This window comes from Hydractinia symbiolongicarpus, chromosome 14 (genome assembly GCF_029227915.1).
Source record: "Hydractinia symbiolongicarpus strain clone_291-10 chromosome 14, HSymV2.1, whole genome shotgun sequence".
NCBI classification, from domain to species: Eukaryota; Metazoa; Cnidaria; class Hydrozoa; order Anthoathecata; family Hydractiniidae; genus Hydractinia; species Hydractinia symbiolongicarpus.
This window is the reverse complement of record NC_079888.1, coordinates 16,973,928-16,998,835: the sequence shown is the minus strand read 5'-3', so window position 1 is coordinate 16,998,835 and position 24,908 is coordinate 16,973,928. Positions and strand designations below refer to the sequence as shown.

Here is a 24,908-nt window from a genome sequence, read left to right as displayed (position 1 = left end):
CGTAGTCATTTAAGGCATTTCATATGCTGATTCACTAAAACATTTTTTTGCAGCAATTACTTTCTACTAACCACTCTCTCTGCACAAGAACACTTGATCAAAGAAAAAGCAAAGCCAAATAGGTCATCAATTAAATATTGACAAAGCATTTAGATTTTTACTGTACACATTGTTTTGGCTTGCTGCACTCGACTGTTAACATATCCATCCTGTTAACGAATGATTACTAGATGTGCAAACATTTTGTTGGGTTAAATTGCTCCAATGCCTATCAAATATCAGTAACCGTGCCGCTGTGGAGCAATGGACTAGCGCGTTGGACTTCTAATTCAAAGATTGTGGGTTCGACTCCTATCAGCGGTGATTTTTGCTAGTTTCTTACCAACGCTATTTAACAAAGGTGATGCGCAAAGAAACTGTATTCAATGTGTTTAATCAAAACCAAATTCATTTAATGGGAAGCCAAGATTAATAACGCAGAACAAAGTAGATTTTAATGGAATTTCCGTAGTCATTTAAGGCATTCCATATGCTGATTCACTAGAAGTTTTTTTCATTTGCAGTAATTACTTTCTAGTAGCTACTCTCTCTGCGCAAGGCACTTGATCAAAGAAAAAGCAAAACAAAATAGGTCATCAATTTAATATTGACAAAGTATTTAGATATTTACTCTACATATTGTTTTGGCTTACTGCACTCGACTGTTAACATATTCATCATGTTAACGAATGATTACTAGATGTGCAAACATTTTCTTGGGTTAAATTCCTCCAATGCCTATCAAATATCAATAACCGTGCCGCTGTGGCGCAATGGACTAACGCGTTGGACTTCTAATTCAAAGGTTGTGGGTTCGACTCCCATCTGCGGTGATTTTTGCTAGTTTCTTACCGATGCTATTTAACAAAGGTGCTGCGCAAACAAACCGTATTCAATGTGTTTAATCAAAACCAAATTCATTTAATGGGACGCCAAGATTAATAACGCAGAACAAAGTAGATTTTAATGGAATTTCCGTAGTCATTTAAGGCATTTCATATGCTGATTCACTAGAAGTTTTTTTTATTTGCAGTAATTACTTTCTAGTAGCTACTCTCTCTGCGCAAGGGCACTTCATCAAAGAAGAAGCAAAACAAAATAGGTCATCAATTCAATATTGACAAAGTATTTAGATATTTACTCTACATAGTGTTTTGGCTTACTGCACTCGACTGTTAACATATTCATCATGTTAACGAATGATTACTAGATGTGTAACCATTTTCTTCTGTTTTAATCGCTGCAATGCCTATCATATTTATATAGCCGTGCCACTGTGGCGCAATGGACTAGCGCGTTGGACTTCTAATTCAAAGGTTGTGGGTTCGACTCCCATCAGCGGAGATTTTTGCTAGGTTCTTACCAATGCTATTTAACAAAGGTGCTGCGCAAACAAACCGAATTCAATGCGTTTCATCAAAACCAAGTTCATTTAATGGGACGCCAAGATTAATAACGCCGAACAAAGTAGAATTTAATGGAATTTCCGTAGTCATTTAAATCATTTCATATGCTGATTCACTAAAAGATTTTTTTGCAGCAATTACTTTCTACTAACCACTCTCTCTGCACAAGAACACTTGATCAAAGAAAAAGCAAAGCCAAATAGGTCATCAATTTAATATTGACAAAGCATTTAGATATTTACTCCACATATTGTTTTGGCTTACTGCACTCGACTGTTAACATATTCATCATGTTAACGAATGATTACTAGATGTGCAAACATTTTCTTGGGTTAAATCGCTGCGATGCCTATCATATTTATATATGCGTGCCGCTGTGGTGCAATGGACTAACGCGTTGGACTTCTAATTCAAAGGTTGTGGGTTCGACTCCCATCAGCGGTGATTTTTGCTAGTTTCTTACCAATGCTATTTAACAAAGGTGCTGCGCAAACAAACCGAATTCAATGCGTTTAATTAAAACCAAGTTCATTTAATGGGACGCCAAGATTAATAACGCCGAACAAAGTAGAATTTAATGGAATTTCCGAAGTCATTTAAGGCATTTCATATGCTGATTCACTAAAAGATTTTTTTGCAGCAATTACTTTCTACTAACCACTCTCTCTGCACAAGAACACTTGATCAAAGAAAAAGCAAAGCCAAATAGGTCATCAATTTAATATTGACAAAGCATTTAGACTTTTACTCAACATATTGTTTTGGCTTACTGCACTCGACTGTTAACATATCCATCATGTTACCGAATGATTACTAGATGTGTAACCATTTTCTTGGGTTAAATCGCTGCAATGCCTATCATATTTATATAGCCGTACCGCTGTGGCGCAATTGACTAGCGCGTTGGACTTCTAATTCAAAGGTTGTGGGTTCGACTCCCATCAGCGGTGATTTATGCTAGATTTTTACCCTTGCTATTGCACAGAGATGCTTAGCAAACAAACGTGTTCAATGCGTTAAATCCAAACCAAATTCATACAATGGGAAGCCAAGAGTAATAACGCAGAACATAATAGAAATTTTTGGAACATCCATAGTCATGTAAGGCATTTGATATGCTGATTCACTAAAAGATTTTTTTGCAGCAATTACTTTCTACTAACCACTCTATCTGCTCAAGAACACTTGATCAAAAAAAAAGCAAAACAAAATGTGTCATCAATTTAATATTGACAAAGTATTTAGATATTTACTCCACATATTGTTTTGGCTTACTGCACTCGACTGTTAACATATTCATCATGTTAACGAAAGATTACTACATGTGCAAACATTTTCTTGGGTTAAATCGCTGCAATGCCTATCATATTTATATAGGCGTGCCGCTGTGGTGCAATGGACTAACGCGTTGGACTTCTAATTCAAAGGTTGTGGGTTCGACTCCCATCAGCGGTGATTTTTGCTAGTTTCTTACCAATGCTATTTAACAAAAGTGCTGCGCAAACAAACCGAATTCAATGTGTTTAATCAAAACCAAGTTCATTTAATGGGACGCCAAGATTAATAACGCCGAACAAAGTAGAATTTAATGGAATTTCCGTAGTCATTTAAGGCATTACATATGCTGATTCACTAGAAGTTTTTTTTATTTGCAGTAATTACTTTCTAGTAGCTACTCTCTCTGCGCAAAATCACTTGATCAAAGAAGAAGCAAAACAAAATAGGTCATCAATTTAATATTGACTAAGTATTTAGATATTTACTCTATATATTGTTTTGGCTTACTGCACTCGACTGTTAACATATTCATCATGTTAACGAATGATTACTAGATGTGCAAACATTTTCTTGGGTTAAATTGCTCCAATGCCTATCATATTTATATAGCCGTGCCACTGTGACGCAATGGACTAGCGCGTTGGACTTCTAATTCAAAGGTTGTGGGTTCGACTCCCATCAGCGGTGATTTTTGCTAGTTTCTTACCAATGCTATTTAACAAAGGTGCTGCGCAAACAAACCGAATTCAATGTGTTTAATCAAAACCAAGTTCATTTAATGGGACGCCAAGATTAATAACGCCGAACAAAGTAGAATTTAATGGAATTTCCGTAGTCATTTAAGGCATTCCATATGCTGATTCCCAAAAGGTGTTTTTGCAGCAATTACTTTCTACTAACCCAATCTCTCTGCACAAGAACACTTGATCAAAGAAAAAGCGAAGCAAAATAGGTCATCAATTAAATATTGACTAAGCATTTAGACTCTTACTCAACATGTTGTTTTGGCTTACTGCACTCGACTGTTAACATATCCATCATGTTACCGAATGATTACTAGATGTGTAACCATTTTCTTAGGTTAAATCGCTGCAATGCCTATCATGTTTATATAGCCGTGCCGCTGTGGCGCAATGGACTAGCGCGTTGGACTTCTAATTCAAAGGTTGTGGGTTCGACTCCCATCAGCGGTGATTTTTGCTAGTTTCTTACCAATGCTATTTAACAAAGGTGCTGCGCAAACAAACCGAATTCAATGTGGTTAATCAAAACCAAGTTCATTCAATGGGATGCCAAGATTAATAACGCCGAACAAAACAGAATTTAATGGAATTTCCGTAGTCATTTAAGGCATTCCATATGCTGATTCACTAAAAGATTTTTTTGCCGCAATTACTTTCTACTAACCACTCTCTCTGCACAAGAACACTTGATCAAAGAAAAAGCAAAGCCAAATAGGTCATCAATCTATTATTGACAAAGCATTTAGATTTTTACTCTGCATATTGTTTTGGCTTGCTGCACTCGACTTTTAACATATCCATCCTGTTAACGAATGATTACTAGATGTGCAAACATTTTGTTGGGTTAAATTGCTCCAATGCCTATCAAAGATCAGTAACCGTGCCGCTGTGGCGCAATGGACTAGCGCGTTGGACTTCTAATTCAAAGGTTGTGGGTTCGACTCCCATCAGCGGTGATTTATGCTAGATTTTTACCCTTGCTATTGCACAGAGATGCTTAGCAAACAAACGTGTTCAATGCGTTAAATCCAAACCAAATTCATACAATGGGAAGCCAAGAGTAATAACGCAGAACATAATAGAAATTATTGGAACATCCGTAGTCATGTAAGGCATTTGATATGCTGATTCACTAAAAGATTTTTTTGCAGCAATTACTTTCTACTAACCACTCTCTCTGCACAAGAACACTTGATCAAAGAAAAAGCAAAACAAAATGTGTCATCAATTTAATATTGACAAAGTATTTAGATATTTACTCTACATATTGTTTTGGCTTACTGCACTCGACTGTTAACATATTCATCATGTTAACGAAAGATTACTAGATGTGCAAACATTTTCTTGGGTTAAATTGCTCCAATGCCTATCAAATATCAATAACCGTGCCGCTGTGGCGCAATGGACTAGCGCGTTGGACTTCTAATTCAAAGGTTGTGGGTTCGACTCCCATCAGCGGTGATTTTTGCTAATTTCTTACCAATGCTATTTAACAAAGGTGCTGCGCAAACAAACCGTATTCAATGTGTTTAATCAAAACCAAGTCCATTTACTGGGACGCCAAGATTAATAACGCAGAACAAAGTAGAATTTTATGGAATTTCCGTAGTCACTTAAGGCATTCCATATGCTGATTCACTAGAAGTTTTTTTCATTTGCAGTAATTACTTTCTAGCAGCTACTCTCTCTGCACAAGGGCACTTGATCAAAGAAAAAGCAAAACAAAATAGTTCATCAATTTAATATTGACAAAGTATTTAGATATTTACTCTACATATTGTTTTGGCTTACTGCACTCGACTGTTAACATATTCATCATGTTAACGAATGATTACTAGATGTGCAAGCATTTTCTTGGGTTAAATTGCTCCAATGCCTATCAAATATCAATAACCGTGCCGCTGTGGCGCAATGGACTAGCGCGTTGGACTTCTAATTCAAAGGTTGTGGGTTCGACTCCCATCTGCGGTGATTTTTGCTAGTTTCTTACCAATGCTATTTAACAAAGGTGCTGCGCAAACAAACCGTATTCAATGTGTTTAATCAAAACCAAATTCATTTAATGGGACACCAAGATTAATAACGCAGAACAAAGTAGATTTTAATGGAATTTCCGTAGTCATTTAAGGCATTTCATATGCTGATTCACTAACAGATTTTTTTGCAGCAATTACTTTCTACTAACCACTCTCTGTGCACAAGAACACTTGATCAAAGAAAAAGCAAAGCCAAATAGGTCATCAATTAAATATTGAAAAAGCATTTAGACTTTTACTCAACATGTTGTTTTGGCTTACTGCACTCGACTGTTAACATATCCATCATGTTACCGAATGATTACTAGATGTGTAACCATTTTCTTGGGTTAAATCGCTGCAATGCCTATCATATTTATATAGCCGTGCCGCTGTGGGGCAATGGACTAGCGCGTTGGACTTCTAACTCCAAGGTTGTGGGTTCGACTCCCATCAGCGGTGATTTTTGCTAGTTTCTTACCAATGCTATTTAACAAAGGTGCTGCGCAAACAAACCGAATTCAATGTGTTTAATCAAAACCAAGTTCATTTAATGGGACGCCAAGATTAATAACGCCGAACAAAAGAGAATTTAATGGAATTTCCGTAGTCATTTAAGGCATTCCATATGCTGATTCACTAAAAGATTTTTTTGCAGTAATTACTTTCTACTAACCACTCTCTCTGCACAAGAACACTTGATCAAAGAAAAAGCAAAGCCGAATAGGTCATCAATCTATTATTGACAAAGCATTTAGATTTTTACTCTACATATTGTTTTGGCTTGCTGCACTCGACTGTTAACATATCCATCCTGTTAACGAATGATTACTAGATGTGCAAACATTTTGTTGGGTTAAATTGCTCCAATGCCTATCAAATATCAGTAACCGTGCCGCTGTGGCGAAATGGACTAGCGCGTTGGACTTCTAATTCAAAGGTTGTGGGTTCGACTCCCATCAGCGGTGATTTATGCTAGATTTTTACCCTTGCTATTGCACAGAGATGCTTAGCAAACAAACGTGTTCAATGCGTTAAATCCAAACCAATTTCATTTAATGGGAAGCCAAGAGTAATAACGCAGAACATAATAGAAATTAATGGAACATCCGTAGTCATGTAAGGCAATCGATATGCTGATTCACTAAAAGATTTTTTTGCGGCAATTACTTTCTACTAACCACTCTCTCTGCACAAGAACACTTGATCAAAGAAAAAGCAAAGCCAAATAGGTCATCAATTAAATATTGACAAAGCATTTAGACTTTTACTCAACATATTGTTTTGGCTTACTGCACTCGACTGTTAACATATCCATTATGTTACCGAATGGTTACTAGATGTGTAACGATTTTCTTGGGTTAAATCGCTGCAATGCCTATCATATTTATATAGCCGTGCCACTGTGGTGCAATGGACTAGCGCGTTGGACTTCTATTTCAAAGGTTGTGGGTTCGACTCCCATCAGCGGCGATTTTTGCTAGTTTCTTACCAATGCTATTTAACAAAGGTGCTGCGCAAACAAACCGAATTCAATGTGTTTAATCAAAACCAAGTTCATTTAATGGGACGCCAAGATTAATAACGCCGAACAAAGTAGAATTTAATGGAATTTCCGTAGTCATTTAAGGCATTCCATATGCTGATTCACTAGAAGTTTTTTTCATTTGCAGTAATTACTTTCTAGTAGCTACTCTCTCTGCGCAAGGCACTTGATCAAAGAAAAAGCAAAACAAAATAGGTCATCAATTTAATATTGACAAAGTATTTAGATATTTACTCTACATATTGTTATGGCTTACTGCACTCGACTGTTAACATATTCATCATGTTAACGAATGATTACTAGATGTGCAAACATTTTCTTGGGTTAAATTCCTCCAATGCCTATCAAATATCAATAACCGTGCCGCTGTGGCGCAATGGACTAACGCGTTGGACTTCTAATTCAAAGGTTGTGGGTTCGACTCCCATCTGCGGTGATTTTTGCTAGTTTCTTACCGATGCTATTTAACAAAGGTGCTGCGCAAACAAACCGTATTCAATGTGTTTAATCAAAACCAAATTCGTTTAATGGGACGCCAAGATTAATAACGCAGAACAAAGTAGATTTTAATGGAATTTCCGTAGTCATTTAAGGCATTTCATATGCTGATTCACTAGAAGTTTTTTTTATTTGCAGTAATTACTTTCTAGTAGCTACTCTCTCTGCGCAAGGGCACTTCATCAAAGAAGAAGCAAAACAAAATAGGTCATCAATTTAATATTGACAAAGTATTTAGATATTTACTCTACATAGTGTTTTGGCTTACTGCACTCGACTGTTAACATATTCATCATGTTAACGAATGATTACTAGATGTGTAACCATTTTCTTCTGTTTTAATCGCTGCAATGCCTATCATATTTATATAGCCGTGCCACTGTGGCGCAATGGACTAGCGCGTTGGACTTCTAATTCAAAGGTTGTGGGTTCGACTCCCATCAGCGGTGATTTTTGCTAGGTTCTTACCAATGCTATTTAACAAAGGTGCTGCGCAAACAAACCGAATTCAATGCGTTTCATCAAAACCAAGTTCATTTAATGGGACGCCAAGATTAATAACGCCTAACAAAGTAGAATTTAATGGAATTTCCGTAGTCATTTAAGGCATTTCATATGCTGATTCACTAAAAGATTTTTTTGCAGCAATTACTTTCTACTAACCACTCTCTCTGCACAAGAACACTTGATCAAAGAAAAAGCAAAGCCGAATAGGTCATCAATCTATTATTGACAAAGCATTTAGATTTTTACTCTACATATTGTTTTGGCTTGCTGCACTCGACTGTTAACATATCCATCCTGTTAACGAATGATTACTAGATGTGCAAACATTTTGTTGGGTTAAATTGCTCCAATGCCTATCAAATATCAGTAACCGTGCCGCTGTGGCGAAATGGACTAGCGCGTTGGACTTCTAATTCAAAGGTTGTGGGTTCGACTCCCATCAGCGGTGATTTATGCTAGATTTTTACCCTTGCTATTGCACAGAGATGCTTAGCAAACAAACGTGTTCAATGCGTTAAATCCAAACCAATTTCATTTAATGGGAAGCCAAGAGTAATAACGCAGAACATAATAGAAATTAATGGAACATCCGTAGTCATGTAAGGCAATCGATATGCTGATTCACTAAAAGATTTTTTTGCGGCAATTACTTTCTACTAACCACTCTCTCTGCACAAGAACACTTGATCAAAGAAAAAGCAAAGCCAAATAGGTCATCAATTAAATATTGACAAAGCATTTAGACTTTTACTCAACATATTGTTTTGGCTTACTGCACTCGACTGTTAACATATCCATTATGTTACCGAATGGTTACTAGATGTGTAACGATTTTCTTGGGTTAAATCGCTGCAATGCCTATCATATTTATATAGCCGTGCCGCTGTGGTGCAATGGACTAGCGCGTTGGACTTCTATTTCAAAGGTTGTGGGTTCGACTCCCATCAGCGGCGATTTTTGCTAGTTTCTTACCAATGCTATTTAACAAAGGTGCTGCGCAAACAAACCGAATTCAATGTGTTTAATCAAAACCAAGTTCATTTAATGGGACGCCAAGATTAATAACGCCGAACAAAGTAGAATTTAATGGAATTTCCGTAGTCATTTAAGGCATTCCATATGCTGATTCACTAGAAGTTTTTTTCATTTGCAGTAATTACTTTCTAGTAGCTACTCTCTCTGCGCAAGGCACTTGATCAAAGAAAAAGCAAAACAAAATAGGTCATCAATTTAATATTGACAAAGTATTTAGATATTTACTCTACATATTGTTATGGCTTACTGCACTCGACTGTTAACATATTCATCATGTTAACGAATGATTACTAGATGTGCAAACATTTTCTTGGGTTAAATTCCTCCAATGCCTATCAAATATCAATAACCGTGCCGCTGTGGCGCAATGGACTAACGCGTTGGACTTCTAATTCAAAGGTTGTGGGTTCGACTCCCATCTGCGGTGATTTTTGCTATTTTCTTACCGATGCTATTTAACAAAGGTGCTGCGCAAACAAACCGTATTCAATGTGTTTAATCAAAACCAAATTCATTTAATGGGACGCCAAGATTAATAACGCAGAACAAAGTAGATTTTAATGGAATTTCCGTAGTCATTTAAGGCATTTCATATGCTGATTCACTAGAAGTTTTTTTTATTTGCAGTAATTACTTTCTAGTAGCTACTCTCTCTGCGCAAGGGCACTTCATCAAAGAAGAAGCAAAACAAAATAGGTCATCAATTTAATATTGACAAAGTATTTAGATATTTACTCTACATAGTGTTTTGGCTTACTGCACTCGACTGTTAACATATTCATCATGTTAACGAATGATTACTAGATGTGTAACCATTTTCTTCTGTTTTAATCGCTGCAATGCCTATCATATTTATATAGCCGTGCCACTGTGGCGCAATGGACTAGCGCGTTGGACTTCTAATTCAAAGGTTGTGGGTTCGACTCCCATCAGCGGTGATTTTTGCTAGGTTCTTACCAATGCTATTTAACAAAGGTGCTGCGCAAACAAACCGAATTCAATGCGTTTCATCAAAACCAAGTTCATTTAATGGGACGCCAAGATTAATAACGCCTAACAAAGTAGAATTTAATGGAATTTCCGTAGTCATTTAAGGCATTTCATATGCTGATTCACTAAAAGATTTTTTTGCAGCAATTACTTTCTACTAACCACTCTCTCTGCACAAGAACACTTGATCAAAGAAAAAGCAAAGCCAAATAGGTCATCAATTTAATATTGACAAAGCATTTAGATATTTACTCCACATGTTGTTTTGGCTTACTGCACTCGACTGTTAACATATTCATCATGTTAACGAATGATTACTAGATGTGTAACCATTATCTTTTGTTTTAATCGCTGCAATGCCTATCATATTTATATAGCCGTGCCACTGTGGCGCAATGGACTAGCGCGTTGGACTTCTAATTCAAAGGTTGTGGGTTCGACTCCCATCAGCGGTGATTTTTGCTAGGTTCTTACCAATGCTATTTAACAAAGGTGCTGCGCAAACAAACCGAATTCAATGCGTTTAATCAAAACCAAGTTCATTTAATGGGACGCCAAGATTAATAACGCAGAACAAAGTAGATTTTAATGGAATTTCCGTAGTCATTTAAGGCATTCCATATGCTGATTCACTAGAAGTTTTTTTTATTTGCAGTAATTACTTTCTAGTAGCTACTCTCTCTGCGCAAGGGCACTTCATCAAAGAAGAAGCAAAACAAAATAGGTCATCAATTTAATATTGACAAAGTATTTAGATATTTACTCTACATAGTGTTTTGGCTTACTGCACTCGACTGTTAACATATTCATCATGTTTACAAATGATTACTAGATGTGTAACCATTTTCTTTTGTTTTAATCGCTGCAATGCCTATCATATTTATATAGCCGTGCCACTGTGGCGCAATGGACTAGCGCGTTGGACTTCTAATTCAAAGGTTGTGGGTTCGACTCCCATCAGCGGTGATTTTTGCTAGGTTCTTACCAATGCTATTTAACAAAGGTGCTGCGCAAACAAACCGAATTCAATGCGTTTCATCAAAACCAAGTTCATTTAATGGGACGCCAAGATTAATAACGCCGAACAAAGTAGAATTTAATGGAATTTCCGTAGTTATTTAAGGCATTTCATATGCTGATTCACTAAAAGATATTTTGCAGCAATTACTTTCTACTAACCACTCTCTCTGCACAAGAACACTTGATCAAAGAAAAAGCAAAGCCAAATAGGTCATCAATTTAATATTGACAAAGCATTTAGATATTTACTCCACATATTGTTTTGGCTTACTGCACTCGACTGTTAACATATTCATCATGTTAACGAATGATTACTAGATGTGTAACCATTTTCTTTTGTTTTAATCGCTGCAATGCCTATCATATTTATATAGCCGTGCCACTGTGGCGCAATGGACTAGCGCGTTGGACTTCTAATGCAAAGGTTGTGGGTTCGACTCCCATCAGCGGTGATTTTTGCTAGGTTCTTACCAATGCTATTTAACAAAGGTGCTGCGCAAACAAACCGAATTCAATGCGTTTCATCAAAACCAAGTTCATTTAATGGGACGCCAAGATTAATAACGCCGAACAAAGTAGAATTTAATGGAATTTCCGTAGTCATTTAAGGCATTTCATATGCTGATTCACTAAAAGATTTTTTTGCAGCAATTACTTTCTACTAACCACTCTCTCTGCACAAGAACACTTGATCAAAGAAAAAGCAAAGCCAAATAGGTCATCAATTTAATATTGAAAAAGCATTTAGATATTTACTCCACATATTGTTTTGGCTTACTGCACTCGACTGTTAACATATTCATCATGTTAACGAATGATTACTAGATGTGCAAACATTTTCTTGGGTTAAATCGCTGCAATGCCTATCATATTTATAAAGGCGTGCCGCTGTGGTGCAATGGACTAACGCGTTGGACTTCTAATTCAAAGGTTGTGGGTTCGACTCCCATCAGCGGTGATTTTTGCTAGTTTCTTACCAATGCTATTTAACAAAGGTGCTGCGCAAACAAACCGAATTCAATGCGTTTAATCAAAACCAAGTTCATTTAATGGGACGCCAAGATTAATAACGCCGAACAAAGTAGAATTTAATGGAATTTCCGTAGTCATTTAAGGCATTTCATATGCTGATTCACTAAAAGATTTTTTTGCAGCAATTACTTTCTACTAACCACTCTCTCTGCACAAGAACACTTGATCAAAGAAAAAGCAAAGCCAAATAGGTTATCAATTTAATATTGACAAAGCATTTAGACTTTTACTCAACATATTGTTTTGGCTTACTGCACTCGACTGTTAACATATCCATCATGTTACCGAATGATTACTAGATGTGTAACCATTTTCTTGGGTTAAATCGCTGCAATGCCTATCATATTTATATAGCCGTACCGCTGTGGCGCAATTGACTAGCGCGTTGGACTTCTAATTCAAAGGTTGTGGGTTCGACTCCCATTAGCGGTGATTTATGCTAGATTTTTACCCTTGCTATTGCACAGAGATGCTTAGCAAACAAACGTGTTCAATGAGTTAAATCCAAACCAAATTCATACAATGGGAAGCCAAGAGTAATAACGCAGAACATAATAGAAATTTTTGGAACATCCATAGTCATGTAAGGCATTTGATATGCTGATTCACTAAAAGATTTTTTTGCAGCAATTACTTTCTACTAACCACTCTATCTGCACAAGAACACTTGATCAAAGAAAAAGCAAAACAAAATGTGTCATCAATTTAATATTGACAAAGTATTTAGATATTTACTCCACATATTGTTTTAGCTTACTGCACTCGACTGTTAACATATTCATCATGTTAACGAAAGATTACTACATGTGCAAACATTTTCTTGGGTTAAATCGCTGCAATGCCTATCATATTTATATAGGCGTGCCGCTGTGGTGCAATGGACTAACGCGTTGGACTTCTAATTCAAAGGTTGTGGGTTCGACTCCCATCAGCGGTGATTTTTGCTAGTTTCTTACCAATGCTATTTAACAAAGGTGCTGCGCAAACAAACCGAATTCAATGTGTTTAATCAAAACCAAGTTCATTTAATGGGACGCCAAGATTAATAACGCCGAACAAAGTAGAATTTAATGGAATTTCCGTAGTCATTTAAGGCATTACATATGCTGATTCACTAGAAGTTTTTTTTATTTGCAGTAATTACTTTCTAGTAGCTACTCTCTCTGCGCAAAATCACTTGATCAAAGAAGAAGCAAAACAAAATAGGTCATCAATTTAATATTGACAAAGTATTTAGATATTTACTCTATATATTGTTTTGGCTTACTGCACTCGACTGTTAACATATTCATCATGTTAACGAATGATTACTAGATGTGCAAACATTTTCTTGGGTTAAATTGCTCCAATGCCTATCAAATATCAATAACCGTGCCGCTGTGGCGCAATGGACTAGCGCGTTGGACTTCTAATTCAAAGGTTGTGGGTTCGACTCCCATCAGCGGTGATTTTTGCTAATTTCTTACCAATGCTATTTAACAAAGGTGCTGCGCAAACAAACCGTATTCAATGTGTTTAATCAAAACCAAGTCCATTTAATGGGACGCCAAGATTAATAACGCAGAACAAAGTAGATTTTAATGGAATTTCCGTAGTCATTTAAGGCATTTCATATGCTGATTCACTAGAAGTTTTTTTTATTTGCAGTAATTACTTTCTAGTAGCTACTCTCTCTGCGCAAGGCACTTGATCAAAGAAAAAGCAAAACAAAATAGGTCATCAATTTAATATTGACAAAGTATTTAGATATTTACTCTATATATTGTTTTGGCTTACTGCACTCGACTGTTAACATATTCATCATGTTAATGAATGATTACTAGATGTGTAACCATTTTCTTTTGTTTTAATCGCTGCAATGCCTATCATATTTATATAGCCGTGCCACTGTGGCGCAATGGACTAGCGCGTTGGACTTCTAATTCAAAGGTTGTGGGTTCGACTCCCATCAGCGGTGATTTTTGCTAGTTTCTTACCAATGCTATTTAACAAAGGTGCTGCGCAAACAAACCGAATTCAATGTGTTTAATCAAAACCAAGTTCATTTAATGGGACGCCAAGATTAATAACGCCGAACAAAAGAGAATTTAATGGAATTTCCGTAGTCATTTAAGGCATTCCATATGCTGATTCACTAAAAGATTTTTTTGCAGTAATTACTTTCTACTAACCACTCTCTCTGCACAAGAACACTTGATCAAAGAAAAAGCAAAGCCAAATAGGTCATCAATCTATTATTGACAAAGCATTTAGATTTTTACTCTACATATTGTTTTGGCTTGCTGCACTCGACTGTTAACATATCCATCCTGTTAACGAATGATTACTAGATGTGCAAACATTTTGTTGGGTTAAATTGCTCCAATGCCTATCAAATATCAGCAACCGTGCCGCTGTGGCGCAATGGACTAGCGCGTTGGACTTCTAATTCAAAGGTTGTGGGTTCGACTCCCATCAGCGGTGATTTATGCTAGATTTTTACCCTTGCTATTGCACAGAGATGCTTAGCAAACAAACGTATTCAATGCGTTAAATCCAAACCAATTTCATTTAATGGGAAGCCAAGAGTAATAACGCAGAACATAATAGAAATTAATGGAACATCCGTAGTCATGTAAGGCAATCGATATGCTGATTCACTAAAAGATTTTTTTGGAGCAAATATTTTCTACTAGCCACTCTCTCTGCACAAGAACACTTGATCAAAGAAAAAGCAAAGCCAAATAGGTCATCAATTAAATATTGACAAAGCATTTAGACTTTTACTCAACATATTGTTTTGGCTTACTGCACTCGACTGTTAACATATCCATCATGTTACCGAATGGTTACTAGATGTGTAACCATTTTCTTGGGTTAAATCGCTGCAATGCCTATCATATTTATATAGCCGTGCCGCTGTGGTGCATTGGACTAGCGCGTTGGACTTCTAATTCAAAGGTTGTGGGTTCGACTCCCATCAGCGGTGATATTTGCTAGTTTCTTACCAATGCTATTTAACAAAGGTGCTGCGCAAACAAACCGAATTCAATGTGGTTAATCAAAACCAAGTTCATTTAATGGGACGCCAAGATTAATAACGCCGAACAAAGTAGAATTTAATGGAAGTTCCGTAGTCATTTAAGGCATTCCATATGCTGATTCACTAAAAGATTTTTTTGCCGGAATTACTTTCTACTAACCACTCTCTCTGCACAAGAACACTTGATCAAAGAAAAAGCAAAACAAAATGTGTCATCAATTTAATATTGACAAAGTATTTAGATATTTACTCTACATATTGTTTTGGCTTACTGCACTCGACTGTTAACATATTCATCATGTTAACGAATGATTACTAGATGTGCAAACATTTTCTTGGGTTAAATTGCTCCAATGCCTATCAAATATCAATAACCGTGCCGCTGTGGCGCAATGGACTAGCGCGTTGGACTTCTAATTCAAAGGTTGTGGGTTCGACTCCCATCAGCGGTGATTTTTGCTAATTTCTTACCAATGCTATTTAACAAAGGTGCTGCGCAAACAAACCGCATTCAATGTGTTTAATCAAAACCAAGTCCATTTACTGGGACGCCAAGACTAATAACGCAGAACAAAGTAGAATTTAATGGAATTTCCGTAGTCACTTAAGGCATTCCATATGCTGATTCACTAGAAGTTTTTTTCATTTGCAGTAATTACTTTCTAGCAGCTACTCTCTCTGCACAAGGGCACTTGATCAAAGAAAAAGCAAAACAAAATAGGTCATCAATTTAATATTGACAAAGTATTTAGATATTTACTCTACATAGTGTTTTGGCTTACTGCACTCGACTGTTAACATATTCATCATGTTAACGAATGATTACTAGATGTGTAACCATTTTCTTCTGTTTTAATCGCTGCAATGCCTATCATATTTATATAGCCGTGCCACTGTGGCGCAATGGACTAGCGCGTTGGACTTCTAATTCAAAGGTTGTGGGTTCGACTCCCATCAGCGGTGATTTTTGCTAGGTTCTTACCAATGCTATTTAACAAAGGTGCTGCGCAAACAAACCGAATTCAATGCGTTTCATCAAAACCAAGTTCATTTAATGGGACGCCAAGATTAATAACGCCTAACAAAGTAGAATTTAATGGAATTTCCGTAGTCATTTAAGGCATTTCATATGCTGATTCACTAAAAGATTTTTTTGCAGCAATTACTTTCTACTAACCACTCTCTCTGCACAAGAACACTTGATCAAAGAAAAAGCAAAGCCAAATAGGTCATCAATTTAATATTGACAAAGCATTTAGATATTTACTCCACATGTTGTTTTGGCTTACTGCACTCGACTGTTAACATATTCATCATGTTAACGAATGATTACTAGATGTGTAACCATTATCTTTTGTTTTAATCGCTGCAATGCCTATCATATTTATATAGCCGTGCCACTGTGGCGCAATGGACTAGCGCGTTGGACTTCTAATTCAAAGGTTGTGGGTTCGACTCCCATCAGCGGTGATTTTTGCTAGGTTCTTACCAATGCTATTTAACAAAGGTGCTGCGCAAACAAACCGAATTCAATGCGTTTAATCAAAACCAAGTTCATTTAATGGGACGCCAAGATTAATAACGCAGAACAAAGTAGATTTTAATGGAATTTCCGTAGTCATTTAAGGCATTCCATATGCTGATTCACTAGAAGTTTTTTTTATTTGCAGTAATTACTTTCTAGTAGCTACTCTCTCTGCGCAAGGGCACTTCATCAAAGAAGAAGCAAAACAAAATAGGTCATCAATTTAATATTGACAAAGTATTTAGATATTTACTCTACATAGTGTTTTGGCTTACTGCACTCGACTGTTAACATATTCATCATGTTTACAAATGATTACTAGATGTGTAACCATTTTCTTTTGTTTTAATCGCTGCAATGCCTATCATATTTATATAGCCGTGCCACTGTGGCGCAATGGACTAGCGCGTTGGACTTCTAATTCAAAGGTTGTGGGTTCGACTCCCATCAGCGGTGATTTTTGCTAGGTTCTTACCAATGCTATTTAACAAAGGTGCTGCGCAAACAAACCGAATTCAATGCGTTTCATCAAAACCAAGTTCATTTAATGGGACGCCAAGATTAATAACGCCGAACAAAGTAGAATTTAATGGAATTTCCGTAGTTATTTAAGGCATTTCATATGCTGATTCACTAAAAGATATTTTGCAGCAATTACTTTCTACTAACCACTCTCTCTGCACAAGAACACTTGATCAAAGAAAAAGCAAAGCCAAATAGGTCATCAATTTAATATTGACAAAGCATTTAGATATTTACTCCACATATTGTTTTGGCTTACTGCACTCGACTGTTAACATATTCATCATGTTAACGAATGATTACTAGATGTGTAACCATTTTCTTTTGTTTTAATCGCTGCAATGCCTATCATATTTATATAGCCGTGCCACTGTGGCGCAATGGACTAGCGCGTTGGACTTCTAATTCAAAGGTTGTGGGTTCGACTCCCATCAGCGGTGATTTTTGCTAGGTTCTTACCAATGCTATTTAACAAAGGTGCTGCGCAAACAAACCGAATTCAATGCGTTTCATCAAAACCAAGTTCATTTAATGGGACGCCAAGATTAATAACGCCGAACAAAGTAGAATTTAATGGAATTTCCGTAGTCATTTAAGGCATTTCATATGCTGATTCACTAAAAGATTTTTTTGCAGCAATTACTTTCTACTAACCACTCTCTCTGCACAAGAACACTTGATCAAAGAAAAAGCAAAGCCAAATAGGTCATCAATTTAATATTGAAAAAGCATTTAGATATTTACTCCACATATTGTTTTGGCTTACTGCACTCGACTGTTAACATATTCATCATGTTAACGAATGATTACTAGATGTGCAAACATTTTCTTGGGTTAAATCGCTGCAATGCCTATCATATTTATAAAGGCGTGCCGCTGTGGTGCAATGGACTAACGCGTTGGACTTCTAATTCAAAGGTTGTGGGTTCGACTCCCATCAGCGGTGATTTTTGCTAGTTTCTTACCAATGCTATTTAACAAAGGTGCTGCGCAAACAAACCGAATTCAATGCGTTTAATCAAAACCAAGTTCATTTAATGGGACGCCAAGATTAATAACGCCGAACAAAGTAGAATTTAATGGAATTTCCGTAGTCATTTAAGGCATTTCATATGCTGATTCACTAAAAGATTTTTTTGCAGCAATTACTTTCTACTAACCACTCTCTCTGCACAAGAACACTTGATCAAAGAAAAAGCAAAGCCAAATAGGTTATCAATTTAATATTGACAAAGCATTTAGACTTTTACTCAACATATTGTTTTGGCTTACTGCACTCGACTGTTAACATATCCATCATGTTACCGAATGATTACTAGATGTGTAACCATTTTCTTGGGTTAAATCGCTGCAATGCCTATCATATTTATATAGCCGTACCGCTGTGGCGCAATTGACTAGCGCGTTGGACTTCTAATTCAAAGGTTGTGGGTTCGACTCCCATTAGCGGTGATTTATGCTAGATTTTTACCCTTGCTATTGCACAGAGATGCTTAGCAAACAAACGTGTTCAATGAGTTAAATCCAAACCAAATTCATACAATGGGAAGCCAAGAGTAATAACGCAGAACATAATAGAAATTTTTGGAACATCCATAGTCATGTAAGGCATTTGATATGCTGATTCACTAAAAGATTTTTTTGCAGCAATTACTTTCTACTAACCACTCTATCTGCACAAGAACACTTGATCAAAGAAAAAGCAAAACAAAATGTGTCATCAATTTAATATTGACAAAGTATTTAGATATTTACTCCACATATTGTTTTAGCTTACTGCACTCGACTGTTAACATATTCATCATGTTAACGAAAGATTACTACATGTGCAAACATTTTCTTGGGTTAAATCGCTGCAATGCCTATCATATTTATATAGGCGTGCCGCTGTGGTGCAATGGACTAACGCGTTGGACTTCTAATTCAAAGGTTGTGGGTTCGACTCCCATCAGCGGTGATTTTTGCTAGTTTCTTACCAATGCTATTTAACAAAGGTGCTGCGCAAACAAACCGAATTCAATGTGTTTAATCAAAACCAAGTTCATTTAATGGGACGCCAAGATTAATAACGCCGAACAAAGTAGAATTTAATGGAATTTCCGTAGTCATTTAAGGCATTACATATGCTGATTCACTAGAAGTTTTTTTTATTTGCAGTAATTACTTTCTAGTAGCTACTCTCTCTGCGCAAAATCACTTGATCAAAGAAGAAGCAAAACAAAATAGGTCATCAATTTAATATTGACAAAGTATTTAGATATTTACTCTATATATTGTTTTGGCTTACTGCACTCGACTGTTAACATATTCATCATGTTAACGAATGATTACTAGATGTGCAAACATTTTCTTGGGTTAAATTGCTCCAATGCCTATCAAATATCAATAACCGTGCCGCTGTGGCGCAATGGACTAGCGCGTTGGACTTCTAATTCAAAGGTTGTGGGTTCGACTCCCATCAGCGGTGATTTTTGCTAATTTCTTACCAATGCTATTTAACAAAGGTGCTGCGCAAACAAACCGTATTCAATGTGTTTAATCAAAACCAAGTCCATTTAATGGGACGCCAAGATTAATAACGCAGAACAAAGTAGATTTTAATGGAATTTCCGTAGTCATTTAAGGCATTTCATATGCTGATTCACTAGAAGTTTTTTTTATTTGCAGTAATTACTTTCTAGTAGCTACTCTCTCTGCGCAAGGCACTTGATCAAAGAAAAAGCAAAACAAAATAGGTCATCAATTTAATATTGACAAAGTATTTAGATATTTACTCTATATATTGTTTTGGCTTACTGCACTCGACTGTTAACATATTCATCATGTTAATGAATGATTACTAGATGTGTAACCATTTTCTTTTGTTTTAATCGCTGCAATGCCTATCATATTTATATAGCCGTGCCACTGTGGCGCAATGGACTAGCGCGTTGGACTTCTAATTCAAAGGTTGTGGGTTCGACTCCCATCAGCGGTGATTTTTGCTAGTTTCTTACCAATGCTATTTAACAAAGGTGCTGCGCAAACAAACCGAATTCAATGTGTTTAATCAAAACCAAGTTCATTTAATGGGACGCCAAGATTAATAACGCCGAACAAAAGAGAATTTAATGGAATTTCCGTAGTCATTTAAGGCATTCCATATGCTGATTCACTAAAAGATTTTTTTGCAGTAATTACTTTCTACTAACCACTCTCTCTGCACAAGAACACTTGATCAAAGAAAAAGCAAAGCCAAATAGGTCATCAATCTATTATTGACAAAGCATTTAGATTTTTACTCTACATATTGTTTTGGCTTGCTGCACTCGACTGTTAACATATCCATCCTGTTAACGAATGATTACTAGATGTGCAAACATTTTGTTGGGTTAAATTGCTCCAATGCCTATCAAATATCAGCAACCGTGTCGCTGTGGCGCAATGGACTAGCGCGTTGGACTTCTAATTCAAAGGTTGTGGGTTCGACTCCCATCAGCGGTGATTTATGCTAGATTTTTACCCTTGCTATTGCACAGAGATGCTTAGCAAACAAACGTATTCAATGCGTTAAATCCAAACCAATTTCATTTAATGGGAAGCCAAGAGTAATAACGCAGAACATAATAGAAATTAATGGAACATCCGTAGTCATGTAAGGCAATCGATATGCTGATTCACTAAAAGATTTTTTTGGAGCAAATATTTTCTACTAGCCACTCTCTCTGCACAAGAACACTTGATCAAAGAAAAAGCAAAGCCAAATAGGTCATCAATTAAATATTGACAAAGCATTTAGACTTTTACTCAACATATTGTTTTGGCTTACTGCACTCGACTGTTAACATATCCATCATGTTACCGAATGGTTACTAGATGTGTAACCATTTTCTTGGGTTAAATCGCTGCAATGCCTATCATATTTATATAGCCGTGCCGCTGTGGTGCATTGGACTAGCGCGTTGGACTTCTAATTCAAAGGTTGTGGGTTCGACTCCCATCAGCGGTGATATTTGCTAGTTTCTTACCAATGCTATTTAACAAAGGTGCTGCGCAAACAAACCGAATTCAATGTGGTTAATCAAAACCAAGTTCATTTAATGGGACGCCAAGATTAATAACGCCGAACAAAGTAGAATTTAATGGAAGTTCCGTAGTCATTTAAGGCATTCCATATGCTGATTCACTAAAAGATTTTTTTGCCGGAATTACTTTCTACTAACCACTCTCTCTGCACAAGAACACTTGATCAAAGAAAAAGCAAAACAAAATGTGTCATCAATTTAATATTGACAAAGTATTTAGATATTTACTCTACATATTGTTTTGGCTTACTGCACTCGACTGTTAACATATTCATCATGTTAACGAATGATTACTAGATGTGCAAACATTTTCTTGGGTTAAATTGCTCCAATGCCTATCAAATATCATAACCGTGCCGCTGTGGCGCAATGGACTAGCGCGTTGGACTTCTAATTCAAAGGTTGTGGGTTCGACTCCCATCAGCGGTGATTTTTGCTAATTTCTTACCAATGCTATTTAACAAAGGTGCTGCGCAAACAAACCGTATTCAATGTGTTTAATCAAAACCAAGTCCATTTACTGGGACGCCAAGACTAATAACGCAGAACAAAGTAGAATTTAATGGAATTTCCGTAGTCACTTAAGGCATTCCATATGCTGATTCACTAGAAGTTTTTTTCATTTGCAGTAATTACTTTCTAGCAGCTACTCTCTCTGCACAAGGGCACTTGATCAAAGAAAAAGCAAAACAAAATAGGTCATCAATTTAATATTGACAAAGTATTTAGATATTTACTCTACATATTGTTTTGGCTTACTGCACTCGACTGTTAACATATTCATCATGTTAACAAATGATTACTAGATGTGCAAACATTTTCTTGGGTTAAATTGCTCCAATGTCTATCAAATGTCAATAACCGTGCCGCTGTGGCGCAATGGACTAACGCGTTGGACTTCTAATTCAAAGGTTGTGTGTTCGACTCCCATCAGCGGTGATTTTTGCTAGTTTCTTACCAATGCTATTTAACAAAGGTGCTGCGCAAACAAACCGTATTCAATGTGTTTAATCAAAACCAAATTCATTTAATGGGACGCCAAGATTATTAACGCTGAACAAAGTAGATATTAATGGAATTTCCGTAGTCATATAAGGCATTTCATATGCTGATTGACTAGAAGTTTTTCTTATTTGCAGTAATTACTTTCTAGTAGCTACTCTCTCTGCGCAAGGGCACTTGATCAAAGAAGAAGCAAAACAAAATAGGTCATCAATTTAATATTGACAAAGTATTTAGATATTTACTCTACATATTGTTTTGGCTTACTGCACTCGACTGTTAACATATTCATCATGTTAACAAATGATTACTAGATGTGCAAACATTTTCTTGGGTTAAATTGCTCCAATGCCTATCAAATGTCAGTAACCGTGCCGCTGTGGCGCAATGGACTAGCGCGTTGGACTTCTAATTCAAAGGTTGTGTGTTCGACTCCAATCAGCGGTGATTTTTGCTAGTTTCTTACCAATGCTATTTAACAAAGGTGCTGCGCAAACAAACCGAATTCAATGTGTTTAATCAAAACCAAGTTCATTTAATGGGACGCCAAGATTAATAACGCCGAACAAAGTAGAATTTAATGGAATTTCCGTAGTCATTTAAGGCATTCCATATGCTGATTCACAAAAAGATTTTTTTGCAGCAATTACTTTCTACTAACCAATCTCTCTGCACAAGAACACTTGATCAAAGAAAAAGCGAAGCCAAATAGGTCATCAATTAAATATTGACAAAGCTTTTAGACTCTTACTCAACATGTTGTTTTGGCTTACTGCACTCGACTGTTAACATATCCATCATGTTACCGAATGATTACTAGATGTGTAACCATTTTCTTGGGTTAAATCGCTGCAATGCCTATCATGTTTATATAGCCGTGCCGCTGTGGCGCAATGGACTAGCGCGTTGGACCTCTAATTCAAAGGTTGTGGGTTCGACTCCCATCAGCGGTGATTTTTGCTAGTTTCTTACCAATGCTATTTAACAAAGGTGCTGCGCAAACAAACCGAATTCAATGTGTTTAATCAAAACCAGGTTCATTTAATGGGACGCCAAGATTAATAACGCCGAACAAAGTAGAATTTAATGGAATTTCCGTAGTCATTTAAGGCATTCCATATGCTGATTCCCAAAAGGTTTTTTTGCAGCAATTACTTTCTACTAACCAATCTCTCTGCACAAGAACACTTGATCAAAGAAAAAGCAAAACAAAATGTGTCATCAATTTAATATTGACAAAGTATTTAGATATTTACTCTACATATTGTTTTGGCTTACTGCACTCGACTGTTAACATATTCATCATGTTAACGAATGATTACTAGATGTGAAAACATTTTCTTGGGTTAAATTGCTCCAATGCCTATCAAATATCAATAACTGTGCCGCTGTGGCGCAATGGACTAGCGCGTTGGACTTCTAATTCAAAGGTTGTGGGTTCGACTCCCATCAGCGGTGATTTTTGCTAATTTCTTACCAATGCTATTTAACAAAGGTGCTGCGCAAACAAACCGTATTCAATGTGTTTAATCAAAACCAAGTCCATTTACTGGGACGCCAAGATTAATAACGCAGAACAAAGTAGAATTTAATGGAATTTCCGTAGTCACTTAAGGCATTCCATATGCTGATTCACTAGAAGTTTTTTTCATTTGCAGTAATTACTTTCTAGCAGCTACTCTCTCTGCACAAGGGCACTTGATCAAAGAAAAAGCAAAACAAAATAGGTCATCAATTTAATATTGACAAAGTATTTAGATATTTACTCTACATATTGTTTTGGCTTACTGCACTCGACTGTTAACATATTCATCATGTTAACAAATGATTACTAGATGTGCAAACATTTTCTTGGGTTAAATTGCTCCAATGCCTATCAAATGTCAATAACCGTGCCGCTGTGACGCAATGGACTAACGCGTTGGACTTCTAATTCAAAGGTTGTGTGTTCGACTCCCATCAGCGGTGATTTTTGCTAGTTTCTTACCAATGCTATTTAACAAAGGTGCTGCGCAAACAAACCGTATTCAATGTGTTTAATCAAAACCAAATTCATTTAATGGGACGCCAAGATTATTAACGCTGAACAAAGTAGATATTAATGGAATTTCCGTAGTCATATAAGGCATTTCATATGCTGATTGACTAGAAGTTTTTCTTATTTGCAGTAATTACTTTCTAGTAGCTACTCTCTCTGCGCAAGGGCACTTGATCAAAGAAGAAGCAAAACAAAATAGGTCATCAATTTAATATTGACAAAGTATTTAGATATTTACTCTACATATTGTTTTGGCTTACTGCACTCGACTGTTAACATATTCATCATGTTAACAAATGATTACTAGATGTGCAAACATTTTCTTGGGTTAAATTGCTCCAATGCCTATCAAATGTCAGTAACCGTGCCGCTGTGGCGCAATGGACTAGCGCGTTGGACTTCTAATTCAAAGGTTGTGTGTTCGACTCCAATCAGCGGTGATTTTTGCTAGTTTCTTACCAATGCTATTTAACAAAGGTGCTGCGCAAACAAACCGAATTCAATGTGTTTAATCAAAACCAAGTTCATTTAATGGGACGCCAAGATTAATAACGCCGAACAAAGTAGAATTTAATGGAATTTCCGTAGTCATTTAAGGCATTCCATATGCTGATTCACAAAAAGAT

The 24,908-nt window shown here is 36.5% G+C and overlaps 44 non-coding genes across 44 annotated transcripts; all 44 read left to right on the top strand.

The window, feature by feature from the left end:
- The first annotated feature begins 798 nt into the window (after positions 1–798).
- Trnar-ucu (transfer RNA arginine (anticodon UCU)) lies at positions 799–872 on the top strand. The gene has a single exon. It is a non-coding gene; the product is annotated as a tRNA-Arg (tRNA).
- Positions 873–1,309: 437 nt separating this feature from the next.
- On the top strand, positions 1,310–1,383 carry Trnar-ucu (transfer RNA arginine (anticodon UCU)). Its single transcript has one exon. It is a non-coding gene; the product is annotated as a tRNA-Arg (tRNA).
- Positions 1,384–1,815: 432 nt separating this feature from the next.
- Trnar-ucu (transfer RNA arginine (anticodon UCU)) lies at positions 1,816–1,889 on the top strand. Its single transcript has one exon. It is a non-coding gene; the product is annotated as a tRNA-Arg (tRNA).
- A 432-nt stretch (positions 1,890–2,321) lies between these two features.
- Positions 2,322–2,395, top strand: Trnar-ucu (transfer RNA arginine (anticodon UCU)). The gene has a single exon. It is a non-coding gene; the product is annotated as a tRNA-Arg (tRNA).
- A 431-nt stretch (positions 2,396–2,826) lies between these two features.
- Positions 2,827–2,900, top strand: Trnar-ucu (transfer RNA arginine (anticodon UCU)). The gene has a single exon. It is a non-coding gene; the product is annotated as a tRNA-Arg (tRNA).
- Positions 2,901–3,336: 436 nt separating this feature from the next.
- Positions 3,337–3,410, top strand: Trnar-ucu (transfer RNA arginine (anticodon UCU)). Its single transcript has one exon. It is a non-coding gene; the product is annotated as a tRNA-Arg (tRNA).
- A 432-nt stretch (positions 3,411–3,842) lies between these two features.
- Trnar-ucu (transfer RNA arginine (anticodon UCU)) lies at positions 3,843–3,916 on the top strand. Its single transcript has one exon. It is a non-coding gene; the product is annotated as a tRNA-Arg (tRNA).
- Positions 3,917–4,348: 432 nt separating this feature from the next.
- Trnar-ucu (transfer RNA arginine (anticodon UCU)) lies at positions 4,349–4,422 on the top strand. Its single transcript has one exon. It is a non-coding gene; the product is annotated as a tRNA-Arg (tRNA).
- Positions 4,423–4,853: 431 nt separating this feature from the next.
- On the top strand, positions 4,854–4,927 carry Trnar-ucu (transfer RNA arginine (anticodon UCU)). Its single transcript has one exon. It is a non-coding gene; the product is annotated as a tRNA-Arg (tRNA).
- A 436-nt stretch (positions 4,928–5,363) lies between these two features.
- On the top strand, positions 5,364–5,437 carry Trnar-ucu (transfer RNA arginine (anticodon UCU)). Its single transcript has one exon. It is a non-coding gene; the product is annotated as a tRNA-Arg (tRNA).
- A 938-nt stretch (positions 5,438–6,375) lies between these two features.
- Trnar-ucu (transfer RNA arginine (anticodon UCU)) lies at positions 6,376–6,449 on the top strand. The gene has a single exon. It is a non-coding gene; the product is annotated as a tRNA-Arg (tRNA).
- A 431-nt stretch (positions 6,450–6,880) lies between these two features.
- On the top strand, positions 6,881–6,954 carry Trnar-ucu (transfer RNA arginine (anticodon UCU)). Its single transcript has one exon. It is a non-coding gene; the product is annotated as a tRNA-Arg (tRNA).
- A 435-nt stretch (positions 6,955–7,389) lies between these two features.
- Trnar-ucu (transfer RNA arginine (anticodon UCU)) lies at positions 7,390–7,463 on the top strand. The gene has a single exon. It is a non-coding gene; the product is annotated as a tRNA-Arg (tRNA).
- Positions 7,464–7,900: 437 nt separating this feature from the next.
- Trnar-ucu (transfer RNA arginine (anticodon UCU)) lies at positions 7,901–7,974 on the top strand. Its single transcript has one exon. It is a non-coding gene; the product is annotated as a tRNA-Arg (tRNA).
- A 432-nt stretch (positions 7,975–8,406) lies between these two features.
- Positions 8,407–8,480, top strand: Trnar-ucu (transfer RNA arginine (anticodon UCU)). The gene has a single exon. It is a non-coding gene; the product is annotated as a tRNA-Arg (tRNA).
- A 431-nt stretch (positions 8,481–8,911) lies between these two features.
- On the top strand, positions 8,912–8,985 carry Trnar-ucu (transfer RNA arginine (anticodon UCU)). The gene has a single exon. It is a non-coding gene; the product is annotated as a tRNA-Arg (tRNA).
- Positions 8,986–9,420: 435 nt separating this feature from the next.
- Positions 9,421–9,494, top strand: Trnar-ucu (transfer RNA arginine (anticodon UCU)). Its single transcript has one exon. It is a non-coding gene; the product is annotated as a tRNA-Arg (tRNA).
- Positions 9,495–9,931: 437 nt separating this feature from the next.
- On the top strand, positions 9,932–10,005 carry Trnar-ucu (transfer RNA arginine (anticodon UCU)). Its single transcript has one exon. It is a non-coding gene; the product is annotated as a tRNA-Arg (tRNA).
- A 433-nt stretch (positions 10,006–10,438) lies between these two features.
- On the top strand, positions 10,439–10,512 carry Trnar-ucu (transfer RNA arginine (anticodon UCU)). The gene has a single exon. It is a non-coding gene; the product is annotated as a tRNA-Arg (tRNA).
- Positions 10,513–10,949: 437 nt separating this feature from the next.
- On the top strand, positions 10,950–11,023 carry Trnar-ucu (transfer RNA arginine (anticodon UCU)). The gene has a single exon. It is a non-coding gene; the product is annotated as a tRNA-Arg (tRNA).
- A 432-nt stretch (positions 11,024–11,455) lies between these two features.
- On the top strand, positions 11,456–11,529 carry Trnar-ucu (transfer RNA arginine (anticodon UCU)). Its single transcript has one exon. It is a non-coding gene; the product is annotated as a tRNA-Arg (tRNA).
- Positions 11,530–11,961: 432 nt separating this feature from the next.
- On the top strand, positions 11,962–12,035 carry Trnar-ucu (transfer RNA arginine (anticodon UCU)). The gene has a single exon. It is a non-coding gene; the product is annotated as a tRNA-Arg (tRNA).
- Positions 12,036–12,467: 432 nt separating this feature from the next.
- On the top strand, positions 12,468–12,541 carry Trnar-ucu (transfer RNA arginine (anticodon UCU)). The gene has a single exon. It is a non-coding gene; the product is annotated as a tRNA-Arg (tRNA).
- A 431-nt stretch (positions 12,542–12,972) lies between these two features.
- Positions 12,973–13,046, top strand: Trnar-ucu (transfer RNA arginine (anticodon UCU)). Its single transcript has one exon. It is a non-coding gene; the product is annotated as a tRNA-Arg (tRNA).
- Positions 13,047–13,482: 436 nt separating this feature from the next.
- Positions 13,483–13,556, top strand: Trnar-ucu (transfer RNA arginine (anticodon UCU)). The gene has a single exon. It is a non-coding gene; the product is annotated as a tRNA-Arg (tRNA).
- Positions 13,557–13,992: 436 nt separating this feature from the next.
- On the top strand, positions 13,993–14,066 carry Trnar-ucu (transfer RNA arginine (anticodon UCU)). The gene has a single exon. It is a non-coding gene; the product is annotated as a tRNA-Arg (tRNA).
- A 432-nt stretch (positions 14,067–14,498) lies between these two features.
- Positions 14,499–14,572, top strand: Trnar-ucu (transfer RNA arginine (anticodon UCU)). Its single transcript has one exon. It is a non-coding gene; the product is annotated as a tRNA-Arg (tRNA).
- A 431-nt stretch (positions 14,573–15,003) lies between these two features.
- Trnar-ucu (transfer RNA arginine (anticodon UCU)) lies at positions 15,004–15,077 on the top strand. The gene has a single exon. It is a non-coding gene; the product is annotated as a tRNA-Arg (tRNA).
- A 432-nt stretch (positions 15,078–15,509) lies between these two features.
- Trnar-ucu (transfer RNA arginine (anticodon UCU)) lies at positions 15,510–15,583 on the top strand. The gene has a single exon. It is a non-coding gene; the product is annotated as a tRNA-Arg (tRNA).
- A 437-nt stretch (positions 15,584–16,020) lies between these two features.
- Trnar-ucu (transfer RNA arginine (anticodon UCU)) lies at positions 16,021–16,094 on the top strand. The gene has a single exon. It is a non-coding gene; the product is annotated as a tRNA-Arg (tRNA).
- Positions 16,095–16,527: 433 nt separating this feature from the next.
- Trnar-ucu (transfer RNA arginine (anticodon UCU)) lies at positions 16,528–16,601 on the top strand. Its single transcript has one exon. It is a non-coding gene; the product is annotated as a tRNA-Arg (tRNA).
- A 437-nt stretch (positions 16,602–17,038) lies between these two features.
- Trnar-ucu (transfer RNA arginine (anticodon UCU)) lies at positions 17,039–17,112 on the top strand. Its single transcript has one exon. It is a non-coding gene; the product is annotated as a tRNA-Arg (tRNA).
- A 432-nt stretch (positions 17,113–17,544) lies between these two features.
- Positions 17,545–17,618, top strand: Trnar-ucu (transfer RNA arginine (anticodon UCU)). The gene has a single exon. It is a non-coding gene; the product is annotated as a tRNA-Arg (tRNA).
- Positions 17,619–18,050: 432 nt separating this feature from the next.
- Trnar-ucu (transfer RNA arginine (anticodon UCU)) lies at positions 18,051–18,124 on the top strand. The gene has a single exon. It is a non-coding gene; the product is annotated as a tRNA-Arg (tRNA).
- Positions 18,125–18,556: 432 nt separating this feature from the next.
- On the top strand, positions 18,557–18,630 carry Trnar-ucu (transfer RNA arginine (anticodon UCU)). The gene has a single exon. It is a non-coding gene; the product is annotated as a tRNA-Arg (tRNA).
- A 431-nt stretch (positions 18,631–19,061) lies between these two features.
- Trnar-ucu (transfer RNA arginine (anticodon UCU)) lies at positions 19,062–19,135 on the top strand. Its single transcript has one exon. It is a non-coding gene; the product is annotated as a tRNA-Arg (tRNA).
- Positions 19,136–19,571: 436 nt separating this feature from the next.
- On the top strand, positions 19,572–19,645 carry Trnar-ucu (transfer RNA arginine (anticodon UCU)). The gene has a single exon. It is a non-coding gene; the product is annotated as a tRNA-Arg (tRNA).
- Positions 19,646–20,081: 436 nt separating this feature from the next.
- Positions 20,082–20,155, top strand: Trnar-ucu (transfer RNA arginine (anticodon UCU)). Its single transcript has one exon. It is a non-coding gene; the product is annotated as a tRNA-Arg (tRNA).
- A 432-nt stretch (positions 20,156–20,587) lies between these two features.
- Trnar-ucu (transfer RNA arginine (anticodon UCU)) lies at positions 20,588–20,661 on the top strand. The gene has a single exon. It is a non-coding gene; the product is annotated as a tRNA-Arg (tRNA).
- Positions 20,662–21,092: 431 nt separating this feature from the next.
- Trnar-ucu (transfer RNA arginine (anticodon UCU)) lies at positions 21,093–21,166 on the top strand. Its single transcript has one exon. It is a non-coding gene; the product is annotated as a tRNA-Arg (tRNA).
- A 431-nt stretch (positions 21,167–21,597) lies between these two features.
- Positions 21,598–21,671, top strand: Trnar-ucu (transfer RNA arginine (anticodon UCU)). Its single transcript has one exon. It is a non-coding gene; the product is annotated as a tRNA-Arg (tRNA).
- A 436-nt stretch (positions 21,672–22,107) lies between these two features.
- Trnar-ucu (transfer RNA arginine (anticodon UCU)) lies at positions 22,108–22,181 on the top strand. The gene has a single exon. It is a non-coding gene; the product is annotated as a tRNA-Arg (tRNA).
- A 942-nt stretch (positions 22,182–23,123) lies between these two features.
- Trnar-ucu (transfer RNA arginine (anticodon UCU)) lies at positions 23,124–23,197 on the top strand. The gene has a single exon. It is a non-coding gene; the product is annotated as a tRNA-Arg (tRNA).
- A 431-nt stretch (positions 23,198–23,628) lies between these two features.
- Positions 23,629–23,702, top strand: Trnar-ucu (transfer RNA arginine (anticodon UCU)). Its single transcript has one exon. It is a non-coding gene; the product is annotated as a tRNA-Arg (tRNA).
- The last annotated feature ends 1,206 nt before the right edge of the window (positions 23,703–24,908 follow it).